The sequence below is a fragment of the Lampetra planeri genome, chromosome 48 (assembly GCF_965212315.1).
Source record: "Lampetra planeri chromosome 48, kcLamPlan1.2.h2, whole genome shotgun sequence".
Lineage (NCBI taxonomy): Eukaryota > Metazoa > Chordata > Hyperoartia > Petromyzontiformes > Petromyzontidae > Lampetra > Lampetra planeri.
The window spans coordinates 6,969,124-6,984,640 of NC_136154.1; the positions used below are offsets into that span (position 1 = coordinate 6,969,124).

At 41.3% G+C, this 15,517-nt stretch overlaps 1 protein-coding gene across 1 annotated transcript in view; it reads left to right on the forward strand.

The window, feature by feature from the left end:
* The window catches only part of LOC144733741 (receptor-type tyrosine-protein phosphatase beta-like), a 73,267-nt gene that overhangs the window by 828 nt on the left and 56,922 nt on the right, over window positions 1-15,517 (forward strand). The window lies entirely within an intron of this gene.

Sequence of the window (15,517 nt, forward strand, 5' to 3'; positions counted from 1 at the left end):
TTGCTTGCTTACGACCGTGCACATCTTTCGGTCGTTTTTTAACCCACTTCCCGTGATCCAATCGAGCTGACATTTTCCACACAGACTCGTTGTGCGAGACAATTAATGTTCGTGAAAAAAAATTCCCAAAATTTTACACTTTTTAGGCAAAAAACATTTATTTTACATATATTCAAATATAACTCATTCATGGCTTTGGCTGAACGTCACAGTGTAAGAGCCCAGAACGTAACCCCTCCACAGGCCGTGGTGGAGTAGCGCAGTTGGTAGCGCCCTCGCTTCCCATGCCAAATGGTCGCGGGATCGATCCCTGCGTCCTCCACAGGCGAATATATTTTTAAATCCTTTATATTAAGTTCGCTGCCACGCATATAAAGGATGTATAGTGAAAAACTTTGTTTTTACGGGTTATACTTATTACGGTTGTGATTTAGGATTAACAAGATTCGGGGATCGGGGGGTTAAATATTTCAGGTTCGGAGATGAGGCTCCAGGGATGAGGTTAGCGGTTTGACGACAGGAATTCGGGGTTTTTTGGGGTCCAGGGATAGCGGTTCAATGTTATACGTTTAGGGCTAGGAGCTCAGGGTCAGGGGTTTCGGATATGTGGGCTCAGGGATGGGGGTGCAGTGGTTGGGGATAAGCGATACGGATTCAGGGTTATGGGTTCCATATTAGGGATTTAGCGATAATGACTAAAAGGGTTATGGGTTCAGAGATAGTGGTTCAGAGTTAGGGGTTGAGTGGTGAGAGTTTACGGATAGGGGATAACGAATAGTGATTCGATCATAGCGGCTCATGTATAGGCGTTCAATGTTTTAGGCATTCAAACATAACAGGCTAAAGGGACAAATGTTATGGATTTGCGTTCTGGGCGCCACGGTGGGCTCGGAGATGTTGACTACCTCGCCTGGTGTGCAGGAGGTCGTGGGTTCGATCTCGAACCTAACGCCTGCTGTATAATTGGAGTCTGCGTCTCTCTCTCACTCTCATCATCATCACGGTGGCTAGGAGATGTTGACTACCTCGCCTGGTGTGCAGGAGGTCGTGGGTTCGATCTCGAACCTGACGCCTGCTGCTGGATATTTGGAGTCTGCGTCTCTGTCACTCTCATTATCACGGTGGGCTAGGCGATGTTAACTACCTCGCCTGGTATACAGGAGGTCGTGGGTTCGGTCTCGACCCTGACGCCTGCTGCTGGATATTTGGAGTCTGCGTCTCTCTCTCATCACGGTGGCTAGGAGATGTTAACTACCTCGCCTGGTATACAGGAGGTCGTGGGTTCGGTCTCGACCCTGACGCCTGCTGCTGGATATTTGGAGTCTGCGTCTCACTCTCATCACGGTGGGCTAGGAGATGTTGACTACCTCGCCTGGTGTACAGGAGGTCGTGGGTTCGGTCCCGACCCTGACGACGCCTGCTGCTGTAGATTTAGAGTCTGTGTCTCTCTACCCCCTACCCCCCCCGTGGCTGCATGGATTTTTTTTCTTCCCAGGGCCCTCCGGTTTTCACCCTCCACATTCGGAATCAACGTCACGCGGTTTAGACTATTCGGCTGCTCTAAATGTCCGCACGACGGCGATGAGCCACTTCGTTGAGCTATCATTCGTGATGGCCAGGCCTGCTTCTCAAGAAGAGCTCAGTGGGGCGTGGTAACATACAACATATCAAGGGTTCACAGCTGTGGATCAAGTGGAGGTTAGGTCATGAGGTTGGGCTTACAGCGTCCGGTATTAAATCCTGGCCAGGATTCCACAGCCAACATTTCCCCTCCGATGTCAATAAACAGGAAGTATTTCGATTTAAAGCTTTCGCGACTGCAGGGATTCATCTTCTTGGTTCTTTCGGTAAAGTCACGTAGAAGGGAAGTAATAAAATAATAAAAATAAAACATAATAAAATAAAATAATTCTCACGACGTTTCGGTTACAACGCAAGCAGCCGTCTTCAGGTGAAGAATGAGACACTGCCAAGCTAGGAGCTTATATATAAGCTGGGTTGGAGGTGTCTCATTCTTCACCTGAAGACGGCTGCTTGCGTTGTAGCCGAAACGTCGTGAGAATTATTTTATTTTATGTTTTATTTTTATTATTTTATTACTTCCCTTCTACGTGACTTTACCGAAAGAACCAAGAAGATAAACAGGAAGTACTTTTGTAGCCATTCAATTCGCGTGTGCCGCGATGGCGAGGAGATGCGATCTCTACTCTGTGGTTCTTTCGGTAAAGTCACGTAGGTAGAAAATAATAATAATAAAAATATGATAATTGGTTTTTTACCCTTTTATCTGGCAACAAAACTGACACTTTTTTTTGCATTATGACTGCAGGTATTGTGGTCTATGCAAACATGACTCCTTGTAAAAAAAGGTGTCAGTTTTGTTGCCAGATAGAAGGGTAAAAAACCAATTATCACGTTTCAAGACGTTTCGGTCGCAACACAAGCGGCCGTCTTCACCTGAAGACGGCCGCTTGTGTTGCGACCGAAACGTTTAAAGTCTATGGGCAGTATATTCTTGGTTCTTTGGGTAAAGTCACGTAGAAGGGAAAATAAAAAAAAAAGATAAAAAAAATAGAAATTTGAAATTTTCTTGCTGTGGATTTCTTCGCCTGAAGACGGCCGCTTGTGTTGCAACCGAAACGTTTAAAGTTTATGGGCAGTATATTCTTGGTTCTTTGGGTAAAGTCACGTAGAAGGGAAATAAAAAAAATATTTATAAAAAAAAATAGAAATTTGAAATTTTCTTGCTGTGGATTTCTTCACCTGAAGACGGCCGCTTGTGTTGCGACCGAAACGTCGTGTTTTCTTTTATAATTTTTTCTACCCACGTGACTTTACCGAAAGAACCACACAGAGTATGGATTCCTGCAGTCACGAAAGCTTCAAATCAAGATTGAGATGTGATCTCCCTCGCCCAGTACGCAGGAAGGTCGTGCAGTTCAATCCTGGAGCCTGGCGATGCCTGTTGCACGTTGGGAGTTCGCGTGATCGCGTTCCCTGTGGTGGTCGTGTTCCCTGTGGTGGTCGTGTTCCCTGTGGTGGTCGTGTTCCCTGTGGTGGTCGTGTTCCCTGTGGTGGTCGTGTTCCCTGTGGCGCTCGTGTTCCGTGGGGTAGTCGTGTGGGGTGGTCGTGTGTGGTGGTCGTGTGGGTTTTTTTCTCTGGGTTCCTTCGGGGTCCCCTCCCCCTCCGCATTTGAAACCAAAATGCGTTCAGATCGTCGAGATGATTTCGCTGTGGAGTGTATCGTAGTGTATAGTGTAGTGTATAGTAGTGTATAGTAGTGTATAGTAGTGTTTAGTGTAGTGTATCGTAGTGTATAGTGTAGTGTTTAGTAGTGTATAGTGTAGTGTATAGTAGTGTATAGTAGTGTACAGTGTAGTGTATAGTAGTGTATAGTGTAGCGCAGAGTGTAGTGTATAGCAGTGTATAGTGTAGTGTATAGTAGTGTATAGTAGTGTATAGTAGTGTACAGTGTAGTGTATAGTAGTGTATAGTGTAGTGCATAGTGTAGTGTATAGCAGTGTATAGTGTAGTGTATAGTAGTGTATAGTGTAGTGTACAGTGTAGTATATAGTAGTGTATAGTGTAGTGCATAGCAGTGTATAGTGTAGTGTATAGTAGTCTAGTGTATAGTAGTGTATAGTGTAGTGTATAGCAGTGTATAGTGTAGTGTATAGAATGAACGTTGAGATTTATAGGGGCACGGGGTGACCAATAAGGTCTGAATTGGGTCTGTAATAAGGTAGGGCATTGATAAGGGTTTGACAGCTATGTAGTGTACAATCGTGTAGTGTATAGTAGTGTATAGTGTCGTGTATAGTGTCGTGTATAGTTTAGTGTAGTGTATAGTGTAGTGTGTAGTGTAGTATATATAGTAGTGTATAGTATAGTGTATAGTGTAGTGTATATTAGTGTATAGTGTAGTGTATAGTGTAGTGTATAAACCAAAAATGCGTTCAGATCGTCGAGATGATTTGGCTGCCACTAGAAATTCCCACGTGTGATGATGACATCATCCACTATTGATGAGCTATCATCAGATGATGTGGGCAGGTCGCCTCTGAGCAAGAGCTCATAGCTCAGTGGGCTTCATCTGGTAAATATTAACAAAGTTTACATGTAATGTTAAGTTTATGGGCAGTATATTCTTGGTTCTTTCGGTAAAGTCACGTAGAAGGGAAATAATAAAAAAGATAAAAATATAAAACAACAATTATTTTTGGAAATTGTATTGCTGTGGATTTCACACCTGATGACGATTGCTTGTGTTGCAGGCGAAACATCGTGAGAATTTTTGTTGTTATATATATAATTTTATTATTATTTCCCTTCTACGTGACTTTACCGAAAGAACCAAGAATATGAATCCCTGCAGTGATGAAAGCTTTAAATAAAAATGTATGGGCAGTGTTAAGTTTACGAGGCAGTGTTATACGTCTACGTGAAATGCTTCTTCTGTGGACAGCGATGAGTCTACGGGCAGTGCTGAGATCTTATGGCAGTGTTAAGTTTATGGGCAATACTTAGATTATTTGGCTGCTCCTATCATTATTATATGAGCCACTTCGGTTAATTTGTAATCGCGTGTGGCCAGGTTTGTTGGCTCTGTGTGAGCTTCACGGGGTGAGTGATAAAGTAGTTCACTTCAATTGGCTATTGTTCTGCGGAGAAACCAAACGAGGGCTTTTGGTACCATTGGAACCTCCTTTGCCAGTAGCAAAATATGATAATTGGTTTTTTGCCCTTTTATCTGGCAACAAAACTGACACCTTTTTTTTACAAGGAGTCATGTTTGCATTGACCACAATACCTGCAGTCGGAATGCAAACAAAAAGCACAACTCTGATAATGTTATGCACTGTCCTTGAAATTGATTGGTCCACACCCGAGACAGCTTTACTTAGAGCCTAGTTTCACATGGTGTTGGACCAGATGACGCCAAAAGGTGCACAACTCAAAGACAATGCACCATCACAGTATGAGAGCTTGGGGTAAGCATTTACACCATTGGAACCTCCTTTGCGGGCTTGGTAATGGTGACGTCCTGTTTCTTTCCAGACCCTTCCCTAAATCTGTGTTTAGAATCGGCCTTATCTTGATTTTGGCATAATGCCCGCAAGGCGGGACTATGGCATTGCAGTCCAGTGCACAGACGATCCCACGCGTTTGATGTTTGACCTGTAAGGTGGCTTAGATTTGAACTACCTCGCCTGGTATACAGGAGGTCGTGAGTTCGATCCCGACCCTGACGCCTGCTGCTGTATATTTGGAGTTTGCGTGTCTCTCTCTCCCCGTGGTCGCGTGCTTTTTTCTCCGGGTCCTCTGTTTTTTCCCCTCCACATTTAAAAATCGACGACACGTGTTTCGAGCATTTGGCTGCTACACATTTCCACGTGATGACGATGCCGATATAAGCCACTTCGCTGAGCTATCATTTGCGATAGCCAGCGTCGCTTCTAAAAAAAGAGCTACAACGCTCAGTTGAAGTCTTACACCTGGTGAAGTAAAGTGAAATATCTTCTTGGTTCTTTCGGTAAAGTTCACCTGACGACGGCTGCTTGCGTTGTGGCCGAAACGTCGTGAGAATTGTATTTTATTATGTTTTATTTTTATTATTTCCCTTCTACGTGACGACTTTACCGAAAGAACCAAGAAGACGAATCCCTGCAGTCACGAAAGCTTTAAATAGAAATTTTAAGTGAAATAGTGAATGATAAAGGACAGACGTGCATAGGCCTCCGCTGGAGAGAGGCGGCGCTCTGACCTACACTTCCCCTACACTGCCCGGGCGTCGTGGGAGACGATCAAACAAGGTCTCACGCAGGAGGCGTGAAGATGGTCAAAGATGGCCAAAAAAAGATTGTCAAAGGTCCATTCGGCGTACAGACGTTTCGAAAAACGGGCTAAACACGTTTTGTCTGTTTGTTTGTGTTTCTCCCTTGTGATGATGGGACTTTGTCAGATGATCTTTGAGATTTATCGGGGGCACGGGGTGACCAATGAGGTCTGAATTTGTCTGTAATAAGGTAGGGCGCTGATAAGGGGTTGACAGGTATGTAGTAGTGTAGTGTATAGTGTAGTGTATAGTGTAGTGTATAGTGTAGTGTATAGTGTAGTGTATAGTGTAGTGTAGTGTATAGTGTAGTGTATAGTGTAGTGTAGTGTGTAGTGCATAGTGTATAGTGTAGTGTATAGTGTAGTGTATAGTGTAGTGTATAGTGTAGTGTATAATGTAGTGCATAGTGTAGTGTATAGTGTAGTGTATAGTGTAGTGTATAGTGTAGTGTAGTGTGTAGTGTAGTGTGTAGTGTCGTGTATAGTGTAGTGTATAGTGTATAGTGTAGTGTAGTGTGTAGTGTAGTGTATAGTTCTAGATTTGAAGCTTTCGTGACTGTAAGTATTCATATTCTTAGGTTTTTTCGGTAAAGTCACGTAGGTACAGTGTAGTGTATAGTGTAGTGTATAGGATGAACGTTGAGATTTATCGGGGGCACGGGGTGAATAATACGGTCTGAATTTGTCTATAATAAGGTAGGGCACTGATAAGGGGTTGACAGGTATGTAGTAGTGTAGAGTGTAGTGTATAGTGTCATGTATAGCGTGGTGTGTAGTGTATAGAAGTGTATAGTAGTGTATAGTGTAGTGTATAGTGTAGTAGTGTGTAGTGTAGTGTATAGTAGTGTATAGTGTAGTAGTGTATAGTGTAGTGTATATCAGTGTATATTATTGTATAGTGTAGTGTATAGTGTAGTGTATAGTGTAGTGTGTAGTGTATAGTGTAGTGTATAGTGTAGTAGCGTGTAGTGTATAGTGTAGTGTATAGCGTAGTGTATAGTGTAGTGTATAGTGTAGTAGTGTAGTGTATATCAGTGTATATTATTGTATAGTGTAGTGTATCATGTAGTGTATAGTGTAGTGTGTAGTGTATAGTGTAGTGTATAGTGTAGTAGCGTGTAGTAGCGTGTAGTGTATAGTGTAGTGTATAGCGTAGTGTATAGTGTAGTGTATAGTGTAGTAGTGTGTAGTGTAGTGTATAGTAGTGTATAGTAGTGTATAGTGTAGTGTATAGTGTAGTCGTGTGTAGTGTAGTGTATAGTAGTGTATAGTGTAGTAGTGTATAGTGTAGTGTATATCAGTGTATAGTATTGTATAGTGTAGTGTATAGTGTAGTGTATAGTGTAGTGTGTAGTGTATAGTGTAGTGTATAGTGTAGTAGCGTGTAGTAGCGTGTAGTGTATAGTGTAGTGTATAGCGTCGTGTATAGTGTAGTGTATAGTGTAGTAGTGTGTAGTGTAGTGTATAGTAGTGTATAGTAGTGTATAGTGTAGTGTATAGTGTAGTAGTGTGTAGTGTAGTGTATAGTAGTGTATAGTGTAGTAGTGTATAGTGTAGTGTATAGCAGTGTATATTATTGTATAGTGTAGTGTATAGTGTAGTGTATAGTGTAGTGTGTAGTGTATAGTGTAGTGTATAGTGTAGTAGCGTGTAGTAGCGTGTAGTGTATAGTGTAGTGTATAGCGTCGTGTATAGTGTAGTGTATAGTGTAGTAGTGTGTAGTGTAGTGTATAGTAGTGTATAGTAGTGTATAGTGTAGTGTATAGTGTAGTAGTGTGTAGTGTAGTGTATAGTAGTGTATAGTGTAGTAGTGTATAGTGTAGTGTATAGCAGTGTATATTATTGTATAGTGTAGTGTATAGTGTAGTGTATAGTGTAGTGTGTAGTGTATAGTGTAGTGTATAGTGTAGTAGCGTGTAGTAGCGTGTAGTGTATAGTGTAGTGTATAGCGTAGTGTATAGTGTAGTGTATAGTGTAGTAGTGTGTAGTGTAGTGTATAGTAGTGTATAGTGTAGTGTATAGTGTAGTGTATAGTGTAGTGTATAGTGTAGTGTATAGTGTAGTAGTGTATAGGATGAACGTTGAGATTTATTTATACCCCCCACCTCTGATTGGCTCATGGTGATGACGTCATCTTGCAGGTGGATCTCTTTCACAATTCTGGCAAGTGTGCCCGTCGAAAGCTGGATGATGCAATCACCAGCGAGACGTCACAGGACTCACATTGTGAATGTTGTGGCTTTACGCTCCAACACAACGGTGGGCTGAAGTTGTAACCAATTGGCACGTTTCGTTGACGTGATGAAACATGACTGATTGGCTGAGTCAGGTGGTCGCGGATTTAATGACTTTACCGAAAGAACCAAAGAGTATGGATTCCTGCAGTCACGAAAACTTCAAATCTAGATTGACACATTTATATTTACGCGATCTAATAAAAAAAACGTATGATTAAGTTCAACAGACATACACTACACACCACTACTATACACTACTATCCTATACACTACACTACTATACACTACACTACTATACACTACGCCACTATACACTACACCACCATACACTACACTACTATATACTACACTACTATACACTACTATCCTATACACTACGCCACTATACACTACACTACTATACACTACACCACTATACACTACACTATACACTACACCACTATACACTACTATACACTACACTACACCCTGACTTACAGTATCCTGGAGTCTACAAATTGAGTTGCATTTGTGGTGATTGCTACATTGGAGAAACGAAACGTCATGTTTCTGATCGTCAGAGGTGTGGACTCGAGTCATGTGACTTGGACTCGAGTCAGACTCGAGTCATGAATTTGATGACTTGCGACTCGACTTGGACTTGCATAACAATGACTTTGTCCCACCTATGAGATGTGGACTCGAGTCATGTGACTTGGACTCGAGTCAGACTCGAGTCATGAATTTGATGACTTGCGACTCGACTTGGACTTGCATAACAATGACTTTGTCCCACCTCTGCTGATCGTGTCCGCGAGCACAAGTCAGATCTGAAACACGGCAGAACTGATTCTTCGGCCGTTGCCGATCATTGCTACAACTCTGTGGGCTCTCATGAAATTGTCTTTTCCGATACCAAGGTTCTCTGCAAACCTACTGGCTACCATCAAAGGTTTGTACACGAAGCCATACAAATATACAAACACAGACATAATTTCAACCGTGATGATGGGTACAAACTTAGTAATCACTGGAAAGATGTTATTAACCACGCAAAAAAGACTTAATTACACTTTTTGGACCATCTTATCTGACAGGCACTATTTTAATTTACTTCACCGAGTGTTAACATCCCCAGTGTTTAACAGTAATCTCTTCATTGTTCTTTGATCACCGCTCACCCTCCGTCCCGACACGTCTCCATTCATTGTGTTGAGCACTACGTGCAGTCTTTGATCACCGCTCACCCTCCGTCCCGACACGTTTCCATTCATTGTGTTGAGCACTACGTGATGTCTTTGATCACCGCTCACCCTCCGTCCCGACACGTCTCCAATCATTGTGTTGAGCACTACGTGCAGTCTTTGATCACCGCTCACCCTCCCTCCCGACACGTCTCCATTCATTGTGTTGAACACTACGTGCAGTCTTTGATCACCGCTCCTCCTCCCTCCCGACACGTGTCCATTCATTGTGTTGAGCACTACGTGCAGTCTTTGATCACCGCTCCTCCTCCCTCCCGATACGTTTCCATTCATTGGCTACCACAGTCTGATAAGCTCTCTAAACCCCCCCCCCCTCTCCACCTCCCTTCAACTTGCTTATAAGGGATTACATATTCTCAGGTTTTTTCGGTAAAGTCACGTAGGTAAAAACATTAAAATTAATGAAAGTAAAATAAAACAAAACAAAATAAAATTCACGACGTTTCGGAGGCAACACTCCGTCATCAGGTGGGACCGTCACAGCCGAATTCGGCTGTGACGGTCCCACCTGATGACGGAGACTTGTGTTGCCTCCGAAACGTCGTGAATTTTATTTTGTTTTGTTTTATTTTACTTTCATTAATTTTAATGTTTTTACCTACGTGACTTTACCGAAAAAACCTGAGAATATGAATCATTGCAGTCACGAAAGCTTCAAATCTAGAATTAAGGGATTACATCTTGAATCATTGCTTCACTTGATGCAGCTAATTCGGCTGTGACGGTCCCACCTGATGACGGAGACTTGTGTTGCCTCCGAAACGTCGTGATTTTTATTTTTATTTTGTTTTATTTTACTTTCATTAATTTTAATGTTTTACCTACGTGACTTTACCGAAAAAACCTAAGAATACACTACACCACTATACACTACACCACTATACCTACACCACCATACACTACACTATACACTACACCACCATACACTACACCACTATACACTACACTACTATACGCTACATTATACACTACGCCACTATACACTACACTACTATACACTACACTATACACTACACCACTATACACACTACACCACTATACACTACACTATACACTACACCACTATACACTACACCACTATGCACTACACCACTATACACTACACCACTTTACACTACACCAGTAAACTGCATTGAGAACTAATTTCTTTACAACTGCTTTTTGCGTTTCGTTTTTTGTCCTTCCAATCAGCACGATCGACTACGTACGGTGCGATAGAAATTCAACACACAGCGCACAGACGATCAACCTCACGACAATTGAGAGCCCGGTGTAGATCACAGCTTCGTTATACAAACAACCGCACGCACACAAACAAACCCCCCCCCCCCCATCACATTCAACTTGGTTCCGGACGTAGTGTTCCCTCTTCACACGGCGTCACAAAAAGTCAGACCCCCCCCCCCTCAAATATGACGTCACAAAGCTCTGCCCCCCCCCTCCGAAAAATAAAACATGCTTCAAATCGCTTTAAACTATTGTCATTGTAGTGCGTATTTAATGTAGCGCTGCACTCTGATGTTGTAGGAGAAAACATTTATTGAAAAGTCTATTTAATTAAGTAGAATGTCTATATTTATTTAAAGTTGCGCATTTCTCAAAACCCCCCCTCCCTCGTCACACATCGTCACAAATGTCTGACCTCCCTCCCCCCCTAGATGCGTGACGTCATTTATGGACGGCTCCCTAACTCCACCTCTTGACGATTCAAATGTCCCCTTGGCTGCCGTGGCAACGAACATTGACTCTCGCACGGCAGAGAGGGTGGAATAGTGCTCACCCACCTCATTGCGTGAGGCAAGGCCGTCATCTCCATCTACATATATAAAAATAAACCCGTAAAAACAAAGTTTTTCACTATAAATCCTTTATATGCGTGGCGGCTAGAGTCCTCTCGTCCTCTGGCTTGAGATGGCTGCCACCTATGGGTCAGATGATTGCATGGCAGCATTAAGCAATTGGTAATTAAATATAATATTTTTGTCCTAAAAAGTGTAAAATTTTGGAAAAAAAATTTCACGAACATTAATTGTCACGCACAACGAGTCTGTGTGGAAAATGTCAGCTCGATTGGATCACGGGAAGTGGGTTAAAAAACGACCGAAAGATTTGCACGGTCGTAAGCAAGCGCGCAAGTGAACTTAATATAAAGGATTTAATAAAAGGCAAAGTTCTGATTATGTGTATCTGTTCAAAATGTTGAGCGTACTTCCCGACATGCAACAAACTTGAAATTTGCCACGTGGGTACTTTCCAGACTGTACACCATGCAAAAATTATAAAAACACACTTTTTTTTTGGGGGGGGGGGGGGGGGGGAGCTCAATTATGGATATCTGTTTTGCACGGCAAGTGAGCTGTGACGTCAGATCTGTCACGTGACCCGCGCATGTGGAAGCGTAACGCATTGCAGTGTAGTGGTTAGCGCGCCGCGCTACGAACCCGGCGACCCGAGTTCGATTCCCGCTCACGGCCACCACCGGTGACGATTATTTGAACCGGTCTTGGGCCCTCCCCTAGGTCGACTCAGCCTCAAACAAGTAACTGGTGTGGTGTGTGAACATCGCCACTGGGGAGACAAAGGCGGCCGGGCGTGGTGGATCCAAGTCCCGGGCAAACCCGGGTAGTTAAGCTAGTTATAATATATTTTGGGGACACACACACACATCCCTCCCCCAATTTTCAAATATGCTCAAAATGTCCCCCCCAATATATTGCTATAAAATAGATTTCTATTTATATGATTGCGGTTATGGTTGTACTTTATTAATCCCTAATCTCTGCCATTACATACAATGAAACAAGAAAAGGTTAAAAATTAAAAAACAGAGCAATACAATACACTATTAGACATTGTTGTTAAAAATAACAAAAAAGTCAATCCTATGTGTTCGTGAAATGTTTCATATTGTAGGCAGGAAATGGCATGAAATTCGTTTTAAAATTTAGATTTTTTTTGGGGGGGGGGGGGAATAAAAATGTATCGATGTGTTTTTTGGGTTAAATCGCAGCAGCAAGGCCGTAGCCATGGTGTAAACATTGAGGACGGCCGCTTGTGTTGCGATCGAAACGTCGTGATTTATTCTATTTTTAAATCCTTTATATTAAGTTCGCGTGTTTGCTTGCTTGCTTGCGTGCTTGCTTGCTTGCTTAGGACCGTGCAAATCTTTCGGTCGTTTTTTAACCCACTTCCCGTGATCTAATCGAGCTGACATTTTCCACACAGACTCGTTGTGCGTGACAATTATTGTTCGTGAAAAAAAATTCCCAAATTTTACACTTTTTAGGCAAAATTTTTTTATTTTACATATATTCAAATAGAACGCATTCATGGCTTTGGCTGAACGTCAGAGTGTAAGAGCCCAGAGCGTAACCCCTCCACAGGCCGTGGTGGAGTAGCGCAGTTGGTAGCGCCCTTGCTTCCCATGCCAAAGGTCGCGGGATCGATCCCCGCGTCCTCCACAGGCGAATATATTTTTAAATCCTTTATATTAAGTTCGCTGCCACGCATATAAAGGATTTATAGTGAAAAACTTTGTTTTTACAGGTTATACTTATTTCTTTTCTACCTACGTGACTTTACCGAAAGAAACAAAGAGCATAGATTCCTGCTGTCACGAAAGCTTCAAATCAAGATTGAATGTCCCTGTTGCAACCATGTTCTGCAACTACCGACGGTTGCGTTAGTGTTTGAAGTTTGTTTCGTGTTCTTTTAGCCTCACGCCAATGTTTCGTCCCGCCTATCCAACGTAGCATTTACCAAAAGAGCAATTCACACCTTCACGTTGGTGACTTCGGCAGTTGATCTTTAGCACACCATACTAGTTTTTTTGTATTTCGCTTACCGTGCGAAATCTCACTCTTGATTATTTTTTCCACCAAAACTCTAGCGAGTTTGTCACTTACTCCCGCAATGTGTGGTATTTTGTTTAACAACTTGGTTACTTTCAGCATTATTGCTGTTCGATTTGGGTTTGGCATCCCCCCCCACCCAGTTAATTTGAGGATTATTGTAACTATATAATTGTAGAGCCTCTCGTCGCTCGGACTTTCACCATCTGACATTCTTTTTTTAGCCCGACGCGCCAGCGTCTTGATGAGAGAGGATTTCTGTGTGGTGTGATATTGTGACTCGGTGTTCACATAGGCGTCGGTGTGCGTCTTCCTTCGGTAAACGCCGGGCGTGTTGTTATGCCGTTTGGGACGTCTTGTGTTTTGATTTAGTGTGCTGATCTTAAATGTGCATTGGAAAATGTTGACACTCCGACTGATGCTCCTGCTGTTGTGGAGTGACTCATGCAGCCAGCTATGGCTACAGGGTTTTGGTAGTACATGTTGTTTACGTTGTTTATTGTGAAAATTCGGTCACAGTTCCTATGACCTGCACTGTTTCATTGCTTTTATGGCTTTATTTTGGTGATTTTTGAAAAGTTTTTCGGTTTGGCCATGTTTGTTTGTTGTAGTACAGAGTTAGACTGATGGCCTAAATCTAAGTTGTCTTGTGGTAGTTGTTGTTCATATTCTTATTCTTAGGTTTTTTCGGTAGTTGTTGTTGTTTGACTTGCATCCCACTGGGATTTTTGCACACAGCGTTGGTGTACGGTGATTTTTCTGCAATATTTTGCTGTCTTTTCTTGCATTTTCTGTTTGCACATAGTCACTTTAAGATGTTTTCTTGTTCTTGTTTTTGTTTTTTTGTTTGTTGCGGTTGCACCCGATTCAAGAGCCGAATGGCTCACAGGGCTATACCTAATACATGAAACTTGAACTTGATGGCCAGAGGTGTTTACCCGGTGTGACTCGGAGGTCCATGAAAACGATTCGTGCGTCTGTGACACGACTGCCAGGGGCTATTCTCTAGGAGGCAACTGGATATGTTGCCACAACAACAGGACTTTCAAGTATCCATACTCTTTGGTTCTTTCGGTAAAGTCACCTAGGTGAAGAAAATATCATAAAATAAAAAAATAAAGAAGTGAAAACAACTACATTGATTCTAGATTTGAAGCTTTCATGACTGCAAGGAATCATATTCTTAGGTTTTTTCGGTAAAGTCAGGTAGGTCGTGGCTGTGACGGTTCCACCTGAACTACATTGAGTTGTTTTCACTTTTTTTATTTAGATTTTTTTTCTTTCGGTAAAGTCACGTAGGTGAAAAAAAAGTCAAAACAACTAAATTTTGTTGTTTTCACTTTTTTTATTTAGATTTTTTTCTTTCGGTAAAGTCACGTAGGTGAAAAAAAAGTCAAAACAACTAAATTTAGTTGTTTTCACGTTTTTATTTAGATTTTTTTTCTTTCGGTAAAGTCACGTAGGTGAAAAAAAAGTCAAAACAACTAAATTTAGTTGTTTTCACGTTTTTATTTAGATTTTTTTTCTTTCGGTAAAGTCACGTAGGTGAAAAAAAAGTCAAAACAACTAAATGTAGTTGTTTTCACGTTTTTATTTAGATTTTTTTTCTTTCGGTAAAGTCACGTAGGTGAAAAAAAAGTCAAAACAACTAAATTTAGTTGTTTTCACGTTTTTATTTAGATTTTTTTTCTTTCGGTAAAGTCACGTAGGTGAAAAAAAAGTCAAAACAACTAAATTTTGTTGTTTTCACGTTTTTATTTAGATTTTTTCTTTCGGTAACGTCACGTAGGTGAAAAAAAAGTCAAAACAACTAAATTTAGTTGTTTTCACGTTTTTATTTAGATTTTTTTTCTTTCGGTAAAGTCACGTAGGTGAAAAAAAAGTCAAAACAACTAAATTTAGTTGTTTTCACGTTTTTATTTAGATTTTTTTTCTTTCGGTAAAGTCACGTAGGTGAAAAAAAAGTCAAAACAACTAAATTTTGTTGTTTTCACGTTTTTATTTAGATTTTTTCTTTCGGTAACGTCACGTAGGTGAAAAAAAAGTCAAAACAACTAAATTTAGTTGTTTTCACGTTTTTATTTAGATTTTTTTTCTTTCGGTAAAGTCACGTAGGTGAAAAAAAAGTCAAAACAACTAAATTTAGTTGTTTTCACGTTTTTATTTAGATTTTTTTTCTTTCGGTAAAGTCACGTAGGTGAAAAAAAAGTCAAAACAACTAAATTTTGTTGTTTTCACGTTTTTATTTAGATTTTTTCTCTTTCGGTAAAGTCACGTAGGTGAAATAAAGTCAAAACAACTAAATTTAGTTGTTTTCACGTTTTTATTCAGATTTTTTATTTCGGTAAAG